The sequence below is a fragment of the Camelus ferus genome, chromosome 12 (assembly GCF_009834535.1).
Source record: "Camelus ferus isolate YT-003-E chromosome 12, BCGSAC_Cfer_1.0, whole genome shotgun sequence".
In the NCBI taxonomy this organism is placed as follows: Eukaryota; Metazoa; Chordata; class Mammalia; order Artiodactyla; family Camelidae; genus Camelus; species Camelus ferus.
In genome coordinates, this window is record NC_045707.1 from 45,585,419 (window position 1) to 45,599,769 (window position 14,351).

Below are 14,351 nucleotides of genomic sequence, written 5' to 3' on the forward strand. Positions count from 1 at the left end.
CATCTTTAAATGCTATCAAGAAAATAACATTATACATTGAGTTTTTCTATTCCTTTGAGAAAACATTCTCATTATTAATCTACAATCATGTTATCCTGAAGGCACAATATAAATCCCATCATAGCAGGGTTCCAGAAAGGTTAGGTCTAACTAAAGAAGACTGAGCCCTGCAGAGTTAGATGAGTTTTAGGTGTTAAACATGGGGCCAAAGCCGGGGATGGTGACTTGAGAAACAGTCTCACAAGCCAAGACTAAATACCAGGTTAGAGGGGGCAAGGGCAGGAGGGATTATTATTAGAGAGAAGGCCCAAATCAAATGTCCAAACCAGCTGTTCCCCACCATGAGTGGGCCATCTGCTGCTAGGGTTTGGGTCCTCATGGACAGAGATGGGGCATCGTATCCCCAAAGCATCCAGGAGTGGGCATATCCTGAGAGGTAAGTCCAAGTAAACTCTCCTAAAGAGTTCCAAGGAGCAATCCTGGTAACCAAGATCAAGAATGTCCAGTGAGCAGGAAACATGACCGAGAGCCAGAAAGGGGGCCAGAGTGGATCCTGGGCACTGACTGTGACTGGAGCTTTCCTTGTTCTGATTGTTGAGTAGGGCTGGATAAAAGTACAGGGTGAGGGGAGAGAGACAGAAACAGATAGACAGAGACTGGGAGATTGAGAGACTGTTTAGCCATGAACTGGGACTTTTAAAATGTTTGTTTCCTTCTCTTCCTCCCACCAAAATGTCCCTGCACTCAAAATAGAACATAAAATGTGGAATACTTATTACCTTGCTTTGCCTACAAGATCCATCATGAGTTCAAATCATTCAGTTTATTAGTTCAAAGAGAAAACCTTTTTTTTTTTTTTCTTTTTTCTAAAATCAATCCAGTGGATTGGTCATAACCTAATCTTCGGTCTTTCTCTAGAGAAATATTAGTTCCAGGGGACTCTTGAAGCCCCTTTTTAACCAGTGATTAATCTTGCCTCATCCTCCCTCACCTGCCCCAACCCTGGCCTTGAAGAGGACTGCACGTCCAACTGAACTTTAAGTACTTGGTAGCTGAATATCTGCTCTAGTTTCGGTGGTTGGTCCCTCCACTGGCAATGACAGCTCCTTATTCCAGAATTTCCCAGAAACTACAATAAAAGTCCAGTAGAGGTCACCTTAATGCTACAGGCAATGGATGAGGAATGTCAGAGTTTCATTTCTCCTAAAAAGGATATGAAATAAGTGTTGGTGTTGAAGTTTTTTTAAAAAAAAAAGTGTAATAGAAAATTAGAAATAAATTCTGTCTTTCCCATGCCATAGAACATGGTGCTCCCAGAATTTCAAACACGTGATACTGAAAATGCTCACGGAAATTATGGAAAAGTGAGAGAAAATCAGCTCATTGCTTCTCAGAAGTCACATTTACTACTTATTCCTTCATGTTAGATCAGAACCTATATGACTCCAGAAAGACACTAGGGCAGGCAGGATACCTAATTTGGAGATGGTACATTCACAGGTACTGGAAGGTCTATGAACTCGAAAACTGTGTGCATTTTTCTGAGGACAGAAAGATCTTCAAAGAGATTTAAGAGATGAGAGAGAGAGATTCAGAACCACTGTAAAAGAACTTTTTTTCCTCCACTCTTTCCTGACACCAAAGAAAATTCAAGGAGAAATCTGGATTGAGAAATCCCCTCTCTGCCTACCTCAGCCAGTCAGAGACATATCAAGCAGCTGATGTTTGAGGCCCTGTTCTTTGGAAAGAGCCTGAATGACAGAACTCAATGGCTGGTAAAGGCTTAGCATTCACCACCAACTAAAAGGTACAAAATAAATGATAATTATTGATAATTAAGGCAGAATGCAGATTGGAAACAAAAGGAAGATAAATGAGAATGGCTCACCAGGACCTGAAACACCAGGCCCTTGGGACAAATGGGGATTATTGACATAGAAAAAGGAGTGGAAACCCCCAGTGTGATGCAGATGTGTTTGAAGCTGAGTGACTGCCTCTTAGAGATGGAAGTCCCCACAGGCCATCTCACCCCTCCCCCACAGCCCAGTGTGGGCTCACAATACCAAGTCTTCTGATGGCTGCTGTCTCATAGGGATTTAAACTGATCAAAATGGAAAGCTTTGGATAAGCAGAGCCAGAGTCTGCCATCAGTGAGAAGTCTGAGAATTCAGAAAGGGCTCAAGTGTGGACAGGTGACGCTGATGGGGAAGAAAATTCGGGGAACTGTGATTTATTTCTGTTGCTTCAGGGTTTGAAGATTTGGGCTTTATGTGTAGTTAAACTATCTCTATGGAGTTTGGAGTTTAGGATGTATTAGAAAATAAAGGCTTTTGTTTTTGACTGTTATTCCTGACCATTCCCATCAACTAAATTTGATTTATTAACAATATCAAGCAAAATTCTGTCCATCTGAGGATGGAGTTAGGTATCCTTGTACCTAACTACCCTACCTAATAATTTGAGGAAATGATCATATTCTCTCATTTTTAGCACTGGATTCCATCAGAACTGGTCAGGCTTAAGAGAAGAATTGGGGTTTATACTATGTCTTAAAAGCAAGCAAACTGGAAATCCTAGAGTGGAATCACTTCCAACTGGAGGCATAATCAAGTTTTAGAGCAATTTGCCATCCATATAGTCCTAAAGAGGCTAACAAATTTAAAAAAAAAAAAAATCAAAGGATTAAACAGGCATCACAGTCTGTAAGCCCTTTGGGAAAATGAGCCATACTTTCAAGCCAATAGCATCCAGTAGAATACACAAGCAAATAGAAACAAAACCAAAAGACTGCAAGACTGATTCTAGCTCCAAAACAAGTTCTGTGATCTTATCTTCTCTTTATCACAGATACTCCATTTGAAGTTATTTAACCAAGTTTCTTCCTCTGCAAAATGGAAATAATAAGATCTACCTTGTAAGGACTGGGGGTGTGTATGTATGTGTATGTGTACATGTGTGTGTACATGTGTGTGTGTAAACTATCCCAGCCTTCCTCTCAGGCGAGTGGGTAAGACAAAAATACAACGCACTGTTCAGACAGCACTTTGAAAAATAAAAATACTATAGAAAGTACTATTCACGGGGGAGGGTATAGCTCAAGCGGTACAGCGCATGCTTAGCATGCATGAAGTCCTGGGATCAATCCCCAGTACCTCCTCTAAAACTAAACAAATAAACCTAATTATATCTCCCCTGCCCAAAAAAAAAAAAAAAAAAATTAAAATAAAAAAGAAAGAGAGTACTATTCACAATAATGATGTAAAGCACATTGAGGGCTCTCTTCTGAATCATGAAAAACAAAAATAGATTAAGACTTGTTCTGATCTACTGAAACTGCTCTTTCAACCACTTGTAGGAACAAAAAGAAGGTACCAGAAGGCTTATTCCCACTCAACAGTAGGAAAAATTACCCACAGTGGTCCTAAGACAGAAGGGCTGCTTCCGGAAACTGAGTTATTTGTTACCAGTAGTAGGACTTTAGGAAGGAGAATAAGATGGGAGGGGAATGAGAAAGGGACTCAAGTATGTCCAGATCAACTACTGGCCTGGACTTTATAAAGTCTTTTCCAAATCTAAAAACTCTTTGCTAGAGAAGTTATAGAGGGAAATACTACATCAAAGCTACACTCTTGACCTAGATTACTACTCTTGCTTAACTTCCCAGTAAGCATCTTTCTGACACTGGTTGCACTAACTGAAGAAAAAAATGTCATTTCCTGCTTCTTTGCAAATATTCCTAAAAACACTCATAGGGACTAAAAACCTAGCTCTAGGAGACAATGGCTTAAAAAGCAAAAGCTACATTATAACATAAAAATGAATTTTGCAGTATTATTCAGATTGTTTGGTCAAAACAAAACTTTCTACGTATGTTTGAATTCAGTTCTCCAGTTTATCTTCTTAATGAAACAGTTGCTTTTTCATAAGAATTCTAAGAAAAGCAAAAATATTTCTTATAAGAGTATCTGAATGCCCATTTATGTTAAGTTTTTTAAACTTAAAATAGGCTAGAGGCCACCAAACAGATCTTGTCTGTGGTATAGGTAAAGTAGACCCAAGGCAGAGAGCCTCCTTTGTCTCAGTGTGTGTATAGACCAGGACATTGTAACTTAGTAGAAAAGTGCCTAGGAATCTCTGGAGTCAGACTTCCTGGTGTTGCCATCAGTTAGCTACATGACCTAAAATAAGTTACTTGATCTCTGTACCCCAGTGGTTTCATCTCTAAATGGGAATAACACTATACTTCATGGACTTACTGTGAGGATTAAAAGACAAAATACTAATAAAGCTGCTTGCACAGTCCCCATGCATGTGAGTGCTTACAAAATAACAGCAACTATTAACACAATGGCTTCATCTGGATGGGTGACAGGTTTTGATTGTAGACCTTTTGAAGTACTTAAAAATGAAATTTTTACTATAGAAATAACATATGCTTATTGTAAAATGTAGAAATGACTACAAAGAATTTTAAAAGAACATTAAAAAACCCCTGATCCTACCAATTAGAGAAAAGGCTATTTAATATTTGTGTGTCTTCTATTTTTCCTTTTCCTTGCACACTTTTACCTAGTTGGGGATCGTATGTACCCAGTTTGATAGAATGAGGACTAGAGTTTGGAATCTAGACTGCGAGATTATTTTGCACTTCCTTCAGTGTCATAGGTGAGCTATTTCCAGATACCACCTTGAAAACCATATTTTCCTTTTCCTATTCTTCACTATCTTTTTTCTTCAGGAATTTGCTATCTACTTAGTAAGTACATGGCCCTGTGATCCTTGGCTTCTTAATGTGAATTTTCTCACTTTCAAATACATATCTTTCCTTAAGCGCCTCTGGTTATATAGTTCAGAACTTCATTCTTCCCTTTCTCTCCAATACCCAAATTCCAGACTCAGTCAGGCCCTGCAGAATTCCTTCCCTGATGGCTGTGGAGAGTGATGTTTAGAGATGGCTTTTCCTCCTGTGACAGTTTCCTTCAACATGTTTTAACTGTATAAATTACATAAGGCTTCAAAGATATAATTACTCATTTATCCTCACATTAGATGTATGACAAACATAACTTCAATCTGGATAGTCAAGAAATTGATTGTTCCCTATTCTATAATAAGGCACGGTGGTTGGCAGAGTTAGGGATCTTCAACTGCTATCATCCAATCTAGTACTTTAAATTCTAGTTCCCTCTTACTATAGCTATTGCTATTTTCAGCAATAAAATATGTCACCATAATAATGGGGCACTATCCCTACCATCAGCAACCACCTGCCACTTATCATGTGCCTAAATAATTGGTTATGTCTATTTTTTTTTCATATATTACCCCATTCATTCCTCAAAACAACTCTGTGAGATCACCTATTTTGCAGGTGAAAAAAAGATCTGAATTAAGGTCTGTTTTAAATCCAAATCCATTGAAATTGTATTCTAATTCACACCTTGAAAGCCCTTCCTGGATCGTACCTAACTATGGAGTTTTGGCACAATAATATTTCATGATACTCTAACAAAATCTTTTAGATTTATGTTAGAATATTAGAGGTGAGACAGAAAGACATAAAAAAAACAACTGCGTCTGAGAAGGCAGTCCTCTTTGAGAGAGTATAGTTTCTGGGGGGAAAACACTAAAGTGGGGAGACACAGAGGAGTTGCCTGTCCAACCAGCCAAACTGGCTAAATCAGTCCTGGAGGCAGCTATCACATCCAGCAGAAGCACAGCCTTACAAAAACAAGCTGGTAATAAGATATTTCAGGTAAGCAAACCCCCTGGAGAAAGTGCTCCATCCACTGAACTCCAGGTCAGTGTTCCATCAAGTACTTCTGCTCTTTGGTTGACAGAACTAAAAAGAGATTCTTAGGTTAAATCTTTTTAATGTGACAATTATCCAGTCACTTGGGGAAACATTTTTCAGCCCAAACCCCATAATCTGGGGTAACAGTATAATCTCTGTATTTTCTTCTGAGAGCTAAAAACAAAGTAAAAGCTCAATTTTCCAAAATGCTCTGGGAAAGATGCTTTCCAATGCATTTCCCTGCCTCTCTGTGAAGGCTCCTTTACCTGGCTGATAGTAGTGAGACTAGCAAGAGGTTTAGGTGGAACAAGCTGCCGCCAGGCTGCAATTTTCAAGTCTCTCAAAAAGAACAGAAAACAAGTAAAAAAAGAAATTTCATATCTGTCAATCTATCTACAATGTCCATCTCTGGTTCCTCCCTGCCCCCAACACCAATTATCTGGCTTGTCTGAAGCTTCTGACTGTTCTTAGACCCTCATAAAAACAACCTCCTTGTTATTGATCTGAGTGATGATGGCTCAGAGAGCCAGGCTGGAGAGCACAGCACACGCAGCATGCACACGTACTCACATGTGTGCACACACATGCACACAAGATGGCCAGCAGGACACACATACACAAAGGATATGCAGAAACAGATGTACCACAAAATTAAAGTAGCATTATGCTAGAGCATGAGCAAAGAGTTGTACTAAGAATTAAAAGGAAATAAAAATGAACACTGATAGTCAAATGAACTTATGGAAAAATGTTTAATCTCAAGAGGCTGACTGAATGGTGGTATGATCACATAAGACCAGTTATCTATCTTTACTCAATGATCACATATAGCAAAAGTTCAAAAAGGCTGCAAGGCAGACTACAAGACATTCTACCAACAGTAATATCTTAACTTGATTGTTGTTCCATGATTTACCAAGGGCTGTCGCATCCATTCTCTCATTAGATCCTTACCACAGTTCACAGGAAGTTGAAACTAAGACATCATTTTTCTTGTTTACATTCAATTCCTTCCTTCCTTCAACAAAATACAAATTGCCTAACATGTGCCAAATAGTGTTTGAGGGACTGAAAATTCAAGACAGATAAAAGTTGCCGATCTCATATAGTTTACATTCCAGTAGAAGGGAGAAGATACATATAAATAAACAAATTATATAGTTATTTAGAACATAATATAGAATGATGTAGTAATTTAGAAAGTACAAAATACTATGGAAAAATAAATAAATAAGGGTAACAGGAAGTGATGGGGAGGGTTGCAATTTTAAATAGCATTGTCAAGATAGGTGTTATTTGAAAAACTCTATCTGGGTTAACAGTGATCTAATCAGAGGGAACAGTCTGTACAAAAGTCCAGGGGCAGGCACTTACAGAGAAAGTACACAGAAAGTACAGCAGAAAGATCACTACGATGAGAAAAATTATAAGAGATGAAGAAAGACAAGGGAGAAGGGGCAGGGCCAGACCTTTTAAGACCTTAAAGGTCTTTGTAAAGACTTTAGCTTTTACTCTGAGAGCAACGGGAAGGCATTCTGGCTGTTATGATGAGAAAAGACTGTAGGGTAGCAAGAGTGGAAGCAGGGAGACTAGTTAGAATGCTATTACAATAACCCAGGCAAGAGATGACTGCAGCTTGGTCCATGGTTAGAGTAGCGGAGGTATTGAGAAATGGAGTCTCTGTATAATTCGAAACTAGGAGAGACTCCTTGATGTGAAATGTGGGTAGTAAAGATATATGGTGCCAAGGAAGATGCAAACATTTTTGGCCTGTGCAACTAAAGGATAACAATGCTTTTTACTGAAATGAGGAAGAATAGAGCAGATTTGAAGAATCTGAGTTCAGTTTTGCAGATGTTAAGTATAGCTATCTATTTGACATCCAAGTGGAGATGTTGAATAGGCAATTAAATCTATAAGTCAGAAGTTAAGGGGAGAAGCCTGGGTTGGAGATAAAATTTGAGAATTATCTTCATTTAGATGGTATTTAAAACCAAGAGCATAGATGAAACCACTAAGAGATAAGGACAAAGAAACAAGCCTTGATGTTCTCCAATGTAAAAGGTGGGGAAAAGAAAAGGATTCAGCAAAGGAACCTGAAAAGGAAAAACCAGTGAGGGAGGAGAAAAACCAGGAGAGTTCAAATTCTTGGGAGGCAAAGGGAAGGAAATATTTCCAGGAAGAGGAAGTGATCCATTGTGTCAATGCTCCTTATAATGAAAGCTAAGAATTGACCACTGTATTTAACAAATGTGGAAGTTGCTGTTACCAGGAAGCTGACCAAGAGTTGCTTCTAAGAAATGATGGAGATGAGAGCCTGATTGGAATAAGTTTAAAAGATAATGGGAAGAAAGGACCTTTTGCTATTAAGAGAATAGAGGAATGGAGCAGTAGTTGCTGGAGTTAAGAGAAGCTATTTTTAAGACAGGAGAAATAACAGCATGTTTCTATGGTACTGGTAATAATCCAGCAAAGAGGAAAATTGATGATGTAGGGAAGAGAGGGGAGGATTACAGTGTGCTTGAGTAGATGACTGGGTATGCAATCTCATTCACAAACCAAGGCACATAAAAGTGACTTACCCATAATTACACAACTAATACATGATAAAGCCTGGGTCTGAACCCATGCCCCATGGTCAGCATTCTCTATCACACCATGATGCAGGAAGCCTTGATGTGACCCACTATAAAATGCTTGGCAAACGGTCATCAACCTCTGCCTAATTTCATTACTGTAGAGCATACCTGATTTCACAGGCAATTCATTTCAGCATATTAAGTGTATATCTAACATGTGTCAGATAGCAGGATGGTGAGGATATGGGAAAGAATACAAAGGTGAATGACATAATATTTTATCTAAGGAAACAAGTCTTACAACCAGCCTTTCCTCTTTACCATTACCTTACAGATACCATGGAAGTGATTACTTTTGAGGAATAGTTATTAAAACCTTTTTTTGCCCTCTCAATTTGTCTGCTTGTGAAAAAATGTATTTAAATCTCACTGCCTAAATTAGACAGAATAGTGTGTTGGAACCTCAAAACAGAATTTGTATAGGTATAATGAGAAAAGTTCGTTTAGAGAATTCCACCCACAGCTTATTTTCCCTCATAAAAGATTACTAGGATCTTTTGGCATGGTTTAGTAAAGCTGTAAAAGTTAAAATTTCCACCCCTAATATTTTTCCTTTCCTTTCTCTCTCTGCTTTTTCAGATTTTCTCCCCTGCTATGAGAAAGGGAGACTAAAACTTTGTTCTTTATGTTTCTCAGAGTACTGCAATTAATTGGAAACTTTACAGTATTTATCCTCCAACTATTACTTTAGGACAGAAGTAAAACTCAATTTAAAGGATTATAATATGAAAAAAAGTCAATTCTTTGACCTCAAGGTAATTTGCAGGGTGGTAATAGTCCTAAGAGAAATAATAATGATAAATATATTTACTTTTTTCTTTACACTTAAGGAAGGGTTTACACATGCTAAACTTCACTTGATATTTAAAACATCCTTGTAAGGAAGACAGGACAGATATTATTTTCCTGACTTTATAGAGGAGGTTGAGATAAAACATGCAACATATTTAAAGAAGTAAAAATAACTAGATAAACTCATACATTGTGATTGTAACTGGATAAACATGTTATATAGTTATGTATGTATATGTACATACGTATTGACCTTTGAACTACATGGTCCACTTAGACATGGATTTTTTTTCAATAAAGAAGTACCACAGTTCTACAGGATCCTTGGTTGGTTGAATCCACAGATATAGAGGAACTGCAGGATATGGAGCACCTACTTTAAAGTTATACTTAGATTTTTGACTGGGGAGAGGGATCGCCATTTCTAATCTCCATGTTTTTCAAGGGTCAGCTTTATACACACACACACACACGCCCATACGCCCATAGTTTATCTTTGGAAAGGTGTTTTGGCTTAAGAAAATGTTTATCCCACTAATCTGCTACAACGCTTAAAATTTCATTTTAGAAATTCTGTACTCTAGTGTCCACAAGAAGTTCCATTAGAACATAGATTTAAATAGAGAGAAATGCAAAAAACATTACTAGACACTAATAATTTACAAGTGGATCAAATTTTACTAAATGACAATTGGGCTCCTTAGAAAAACAGAAGGTTAGGGTAACAACAGTCTTAGAACAAAATAGGAAAAGTTTTGATGGGAAGAAAGAGAGAAAGGTCTTGATAGACTGAGCTAAAGCCCTGGGCACAATCAGCCTGAGGATCCCTGAAAAACCTGAGTAGGGTGGAGGTGGTGAGGATGTCAAAAGAGAGACAAACTGACTAGCTTCACAATTTTGCTTTCGTTAAAGCCAAAACCCGGGCTCAGATTCAGTTTCCTATGTTGGAAATTCACCTCCAAGATACAAGTTTCCCCTTAGACCTCAATAAACACTTAATGGTCCTTTCAAATTAAATCAGCTGTGGTACCATCCACTTTTCAACTTGCCACCACCTCCCCTACCTGCCACTACCCTATCCTTTCCTAGAATTAAAAAAAAAAAAAAAAAAGGCTAGTTCTAAAGTCATTTCTGTTCTCATTCCTATTTATTTACTAAGGCCAAAATTTGCCATCTGCTGTTCTATTTTCAATACCACTCTCTCAACTTCTTACATATTTGTCACAAATTTAAGATTCTTTGGGTCACTCATTTAATAAAAAAATTCAACTGCACTGTGTTGCTACACGCTAGTCAAACTTTAGGTCTGTGTTCTTTAGCATTCTCTCTATAACTACTACCTCCACTCAATCCTTCATCTACTTGTAACGTTTAAATGAAGGCTATGGACATTTCAGTGCCTAGCATGGTGCCAGGCACATAGGTGCTCAAAAAATATTCGTCATAACTTTATAACTTTAATAACTTAAAAGTTACTAGATAGGCACTTTCAGTGTGCAAAACTCTGAAAATCTTTGGAAATAGTTTCTTCAAAGTGAACAAGTTCATAAATTCATTTGCCTGCAAGTAGGATTCCTAAGTTATTTCTCAGATTCATGAAAGACTAGACTAGAAAATTCTAAAAAATCAACGCAAAAGCATAAAAAGCAGCTTAGAGCTTAAACCTTAGAAGTTTACAAAATTTACGGTGTTTTGTCTTCTTTTAATTCATTTACACTCTCTTCTCAGGGTTTAGAAACAAAACCAGTTTGTGTTGTTGCCACTTCAGAAGAAGTTGTATATGACCTAAGAATTGAGTATTAGGGTCGTTAAATTTTAATCTTGTTTAGAAAACTGTCTGCTTACCTTGGGAAAAGGGCAAACTGCCATTTCTCCCTATATGGGGACTGCAGAAACAAGAGAAACTCCTACACATCGTTTCCACAATCCCATATTATGCTAGGGAACTTCTAATTTTGTTAATTCATTAAACTTGTTAAGAGTATTTTTGGCCGGGACTGTACTAAGAGAGGTATACAAATCCTTGCCCCTAAAGAGGTTACAATACAAAGAGAGAGAACCATGCTCGGAACTCAGAACAAAAGCTGTGACTGCATAATATACTAGTGGAGGTGGGGGATGGGGGTCTGGATGCCCAGTTGTTACTAGGAAAGCAGTTTCCAGGAGATGAAAGTTTAGGCCAGTTCTTAAAGAGATTGACTGAAATGATTTGCTGTAGTGAACCTTGGAGGGCCTTCTACTTAGGAGATAAACATCCATCCTGATTTAAAGGTGGGAAGTGCCTGAAGTGCAGGAAAACCTAAGGAGACTGACTTCCCAGCAGTCAAAACACCACTTTGGGGAAGGACTGATTTTGAGGATGCAATAGGTAAGTCTGGGGAAGTCAGCTGAGGAAGGTGGGAAGGGACGGAGACTTTTTGTTGTTGTTGTTACATAAAAAGCTTTGATATGATGTGGTGGGCAAAAAACAAAGAGGGAAATTACATGAGAAGAAGGATTTTTTGACAGCTAAGTAGAAATGAGATTGTAATAGAGAGGTCCTGAAGCTCAGGAAACAAGCTAGACATGCTATAATTTTGGCTTAGGTTGTTCAGACTGGAATAAAATGCTAGCTGAGGAACTTTTCAAAGTTGAATAAACAGTAATAACAATAAAGAAAAGGTAATAACAATAAAGAAAAGGTTATGCTACAAACTCTTCCAATACTACCATTTAATTATTAACCCAATTAACAATAATCTCCAGATAATTTATCTCCAGCTCCCCCTTTCTACCTAGCACCTCTTACTAGCTTACATCTTTAGATCCAAAACAATTTGAGGATGCCCTTTTCAGTACCCTCCACCTATGCCTTACTCAGCTTGCCTTTGCTTTGTCTTCTTCCTATTTCACCTCCTCATTTATTCAGATCATTTTACTCCTTAAAAGACCCAGAGTACCTGCCACCTTTTCTTTAAAGCCATTTATGATCTTTCTCTGAAATCTGTCTGCTAGTCACTTTGACCACATGCAACTTATATACTGATTAAAATTTTTCACTACTGATGGTCTTCACTGGATTTAATTCATTAAGTTTTTTTTTTAACTTATAATCATTGTAGAAATTTTAGAAAAATAAAAATCACTTGTAACCTCACCACCATTAAAATGTTGATCTATTCCTTTCAAATGTTTAATGTGAATAATTTACACATATTTAAAAATATAATACATATATCTTTGCATCCTGCTTTTAGTTTTTACTTTTATACAGTTATTTTAGAGGCTCCTGGAATCCAAGCAGTTCTACTTAGAATCTTAAGAACTCTTAAACTCAGCTGCTACTCCCCATATCCTCTCATTCTTCATGGCTGCTCCTCCCTTGTGGCTCTTGCTGTCTGGTATCCACTGCTTAACTACTGCCTTGAAACCATTATTCAATCCACCTCAACCCCTCTCTGTCCTGGCACAGTGTTTGGACAGAGCTTTAACAAACTTCCTATGGATCTATTGCCCTTGGGTCTGGTGCTCATCCCAGTCCAACAAACTGTTGCACAGAGGGAGAAGGGGTCATGTAGTACCATGAGATAATTTAAGAGGAAGGAAACTCTCAGAGGAATCAGAATGGCAGGCACAGTTGGCTTGACCTTTATTCCTTCATTTCTTACATTTTGAAAATAAGATCTTTTCGCTGACTATTCTGTCCTGTGAATGTACCAGATGTACCTAACCATTCCAATAGTGCTGAACGGTTAGTGTGTTTCTGATTTTCACTATTCTAAATAACACTGAGATGAACAGCCTTCTAAGTTGCCCAAGTCTCAGGTAAAAACTCCTTGTATTTCCAAAAGTAGAATTACTAGATCGGAGGTGGCACTCTTGATAGCGTTTGCCAAAGGACCTTCCAGAAGGGTTTTATGGTATTAAAACATGAGCAAGGATTTTGACCTTTGTTATATTTTGCTTTCTAGGAACCACAGGAAAATCTATACCGTATGCCAGATATACTTAATTGGAAGAAATATTTTCTCTTAAGAGATGCTCTCAAGTAGTAAATTCAGTGCATCTTAGAAATTAAGGTGTTAGGGAAGATTACAAGGCAGCAGTCTGTGTTTTGAGTAGGAGGAATGCACGGGACAGAATTGAACTGGAAATAATTATTATGCACTTAAGTACATAGAAAAAAAGAATGAAAGGCATATTAAACTATACAAATTCATTCCTTATCTTTAACCTTTATGTACATAATTACATTTTAAGCAGTTGAACCTTCATGTACATATTTGATATTTTTTTCAAGTATTAATTGATAAGACTATTGACATTTTGTTATCTGTATAAGAATTCCCAAGGCCAATATGCCAAACGTTAATTAGCCATTTCCCTTTGGTTAGAAATTTTTTTCCCTTCAAATTTTTGTTGTTTGGATAATATGCTATGAATACCTTTGTGCGCTCATTTTTGTTTTCAGGTCGTATCACTGAAAGATATTTCCCCAAGTGGTACTGTTGATTAAAAATGTGAACAATTTTATCAAGATATTGTGCTCCATTGACACATTAACATTGCACGTTTTGTCTCCCTGGGTCTTCAAGCTCCCCTTAGGAGATAGTGGCTATTCCTTTTCAATATACCCCATGGGGTAGCGGAGTAGAACTGGCTCAGAGCTGAGAACAAAGTAAAAGTTCAACAAATTTTAACGAATCAATCTTCCCGTACCTGTAGGCTTAACTTCCCTCTTTTCCAGATTTTTCTCCCTCTGTCTCTTCCTTTCGTTTCTTTTCGGAATCTACTTCATTACCTTAAATTGGCAATTTCAGGTAAGGTAATTGCGGACATAGGTGCCTTTTCCTGTTCCTTAAATCTTATTTCTCAGGGACTTTCCCATTGTGGAAACTTATTCACCCGGCTGCCGTCCGAAGAAGCCAAATTCAAAGCAGTCACCGCCACTGGAGCTCACAACCGGATGCCTCCTCAGGAAGGAAACGTTATCTTGAAAAATTTCTACGTCAGTCAATTGGGCAGATCTGGAAGAAAACGAGATTGGCGGGCTCTTCTGTCAACCAATTTGACACTGAGTGAGTGGCAGAAATTCAATAACGGAGTAAGGAAGCCCTGGGAATAATTTGCGCCTCACAAACTCGGAG

At 37.9% G+C, this 14,351-nt stretch overlaps 1 long non-coding RNA gene across 1 annotated transcript in view; it reads right to left on the reverse strand.

Moving 5' to 3' along the window:
• Window positions 1–14,057, reverse strand: part of LOC106729986 — a 164,418-nt gene extending 150,361 nt beyond the window's left edge. Inside the window, exon 1 of the long non-coding RNA XR_004324726.1 lies at window positions 13,924–14,057. This is a non-coding gene — a long non-coding RNA (uncharacterized LOC106729986). The remainder of the gene's footprint in view (window positions 1–13,923) is intronic.
• Window positions 14,058–14,351: the final 294 nt, after the last annotated feature.